Source organism: Arachis duranensis, chromosome 2 (genome assembly GCF_000817695.3).
Source record: "Arachis duranensis cultivar V14167 chromosome 2, aradu.V14167.gnm2.J7QH, whole genome shotgun sequence".
NCBI classification, from domain to species: domain Eukaryota; kingdom Viridiplantae; phylum Streptophyta; class Magnoliopsida; order Fabales; family Fabaceae; genus Arachis; species Arachis duranensis.
Genome location: NC_029773.3, coordinates 57,090,939 through 57,094,700, shown reverse-complemented (window position 1 = coordinate 57,094,700; position 3,762 = coordinate 57,090,939).

Below are 3,762 nucleotides of genomic sequence, written 5' to 3'. Positions count from 1 at the left end.
TCACATCATCTCCCTTTCACCATTATGGACTTAAGTGGAAATGAACAGTCCAGAAGGACTCTGGGGTCATATGCTAACCCCACAACTGCTTCATATGGGAGTAGTATATGTATACCCTCTATTGGAGTTAGTAGTTTTGAGTTGAACCCTCAGCTCATTATCATGGTGCAGCAAAGTTGCCAGTATTTCGGTCTTCCACAGGAAGAACCTACAAAGTTTCTGGCACAGTTTTTACAAATTGCTGACACAGTACATGATAAGGAAGTAGATCAGGATGTCTACAGATTGTTACTGTTTCCATTTGCTGTAAAAGACCAAGCTAAGAGGTGGTTAAATAACCAACCTAAAGACAGCATAAAGACATGGAAACAACTGTCAGAAAAATTCTTGAATCACTATTTTCCTCCAAAACGGATGACACAGCTAAGGCTGAGCATCTAAGGCTTCAAATAAGGAGATAATGAATCCCTTTATGATGCCTGGGAGAGATACAGAGAAATGCTAAGAAAATGCCCCTCTGAAATGTTTTCAGAGTGGGTGCAGTTAGACATCTTTTATTATGAGCTTACAGAGAAAGCTCAGATTTCTCTAGACCACTCATCTGGTGGATCTATACACATGAGAAAGACAATTGAAGAAGCTCAAGAGCTCATTGATACAGTTGCCAGAAATCAGCATCTGTACCTAAGCAGTGAACCTTCCATCAACGAAGAGGCTAAAACAGTAACTGCTGAACTCAGTCCTGCAGATCAAGCTATTGAATTCAATCAGCAATTAGATTTTCTAACAAAATAGTTAGCCGAATTCAAGGAGATATTGCAAGAAACAAGAATGGCTAATATGAATATGGAAGTCTAGTTGAAAAAAGCAGAACAGCAGTTATCAAAACAAATAATAAAAGAGTGCCAAGCAGTTCAATTAAGAAGTGGGAAAACATTAAATACCTCACTTCAAGGTAACAGGAAGCTAAGAAATGAACAGAATGCTACCCAAAATCCCCTCTGAGGACAGTCAGAGCCCAGAGAGGAATAATTCTGGCGCTCAAACGCCAGAAAAGGGGTGGAAAGCTGGCGTTGAACACCCAACCCATGCTCAGTCCTGGCGTTCAATGCCAGAAACAGGCAAGAAATTGGTGCTGAACGCCCAAAGGAAGCACAGTTCTCACGTTCAGATGCCAGAAACAGGTAAGGAATTGGCGTCTAACGCCACTCCAGCTTCCACCCCTGGCATTTAAACGCCAGTGGGAGATCAGACACATACAAGTGCTGATAGCAACCCCTCTAAAAAGGCTTCTCAACCCACATCTGTAGGTAATAAACCTGCAGCAACTAAGGTTGAGGAATACAAAGCCAAAATGCCTTATCCTCAGAAACTCTGCCAAGTAGAACATGATAAGCAATTTGCCCGCTTTGCAGACTATCTCAGGACTCTTGAAATAAAGATTCCGTTTGTAGAGGCACTTGAGCAAATACCCTCTTATGCTAAGTTCATGAAAGAAATCTTAAGTCATAAGAAGGACTGGAGAAAAACTGAAAAAGTTTTCCTCACTGAAGAATGCAGTGCAGTCATTCTGGAAAGCTTCCCAGAAAAGCTTAAAGATCCCGGAAGCTTTATGATACCATGAACATTAGAGGGTACTTGTACCAAGCAAGCTCTATGTGACCTTGGGGCAAGTATCAACCTAATACCTGCATCTATTATCAGAAAGCTTGGTTTGACTGAAGAAGTCAAACCAACCCGGAAATGTCTCCAACTTGCTGATGGCTCCATTAAATACCCATCAGGCGTGATTGAAGACATGATTGTCAAGGTTAGGCCATTTGCCTTTCCCATTGACTTTGTGGTGCTGGAAATGGAGGAGCACAAAAATGCAACTCTCATTCTAGGAAGACCTTTCCTAGCAACTGGACGAACCCTCATTGATGTCCAAAAAGGGGAATTAACCCTGAGAGTCAATGAGGATGAGTTTAAGTTGAATGTTGTCAAAGCTATCAACATCCAGACACCCCAGACGACTGCATGAGCATTGATATTATTGACTCTCTGATAAAAGAGGTCAATATGACTGAGAGCCTCGAATCAGAGCTAGAGGATATCTTTAAAGATGCTCAGCCTGATCTGGAGGAACCAGAGAGAATAATAGAACCTCTAAAAATCCCTCAGGAAGAGGAAAAACCTCCCAAACCCGAGCTCAAACCATTACCAACATCCTTGAAATATGCATTTCTGGGAGAAGGTGATACCTTCCTTGTAATCATAAGCTCTACCGTAGAGCAACAGGAAGAGGAAGCACTAATTCAAGTGCTAAGGACACACAAGACAGCTCTTGGGTGGTCCATCAGTGATCTTAAGGGCATTAGCCCAGCCAGATGCATACACAAGATTCTATTGGAGGGTAATGCTAAGCCAGTGGTTCAACCACAGAGGCGGCTAAATCCAGCCATGAAGGAGGTCACTAAATTACTAGAGGCTGGGATTATATATCCTATTTCTGATAGCCCCTAGGTAAGCCCTGTCCAAGTCGTTCCCAAAAGGGAGGCATGACAGTGGTTCATAATGAAAAGAATGAACTGGTTCCTACAAGAACAGTTACAAGTTGGCGTATGTGTATTGACTACAGAAGACTCAATACAGCCACCAGAAAGGATCATTTTCCTTTACCATTCATAGACCAGATGCTAGAAAAACTAGCAGGTCATGATTACTACTGCTTTTTAGATGGCTATTCAGGTTACAACCAGATTGCAGTAGATCCCCAGAATCAAGAGAAAACAACATTCACATGTCCATCTGGAGTATTTGCATATAGAAGGATGCCATTTGGCCTGTGCAATGCACGTGCAACCTTTCAAAGGTGCATGCTCTCTATTTTCTCTGATATGGTGGAAAAATTTCTGGAAGTATTCATGGATGACTTTTCAGTATTTGGAGACTCATTCAGCTCCTGTCTTGACCATCTAGCACTTGTTCTACAGAGGTGCCAAGAGACTAACCTGGTTTTAAACTGGGAGAAATGTCACTTTATGGTAACTGAAGAAATTGTCCTTGGGCAGAAAATTTCGAACAAGGGAATAGAAGTGGATCAAGCCAAGGTAGAGGTAATTGAAAAATTACCACCACCTGCCAATGTTAAGGCAATCAAAAGCTTTCTGAGGCATGCAGGATTTTATAGGAGGTTTATAAAAGATTTTTCAAAAATTGCAAAACCTCTGAGTAATCTGCTAGCTGCTGACACGCCATTTATCATTGATAAGGAGTGTCTGCAGGCGTTTGAGACTCTGAAAGCTAAGCTGGTTGGTGCGCGAAATTGTGAACAATACTTTTTCACAACTCTCATAATCCCCGGTCATGAACCCCAAAAACTTGGTAGTTCAATACCATGGCATTACACAACTTCGCACAACTAACCAGCAAGTGCACTGGGTCGTCCAAGTAATAAACCTTACGCGAGTAAGGGTCGATCCCACGGAGATTGTTAGTATTGAAGCAAGCTATGGTCATCTTGTAAATCTTAGTCAAGCAAACTCAAATAGTAATGGTGATGAACGAAAATAACACAAAGGTAAAGATAGAGATACTTATGTAATTCATTGGTAGGAACTTCAGATAAGCGCATGAAGATGCCTTCCCTTCCGTCTCTCTGCTTTCCTACTGTCTTCATCCAATCCTTCTTACTCCCTTCCATGGCAAGCTTAAGCAAGGGTTTCACCGTTGTCAGTGGCTACCTCCCATCCTCTCAGTGAAAGCGATTGCATATGCTCT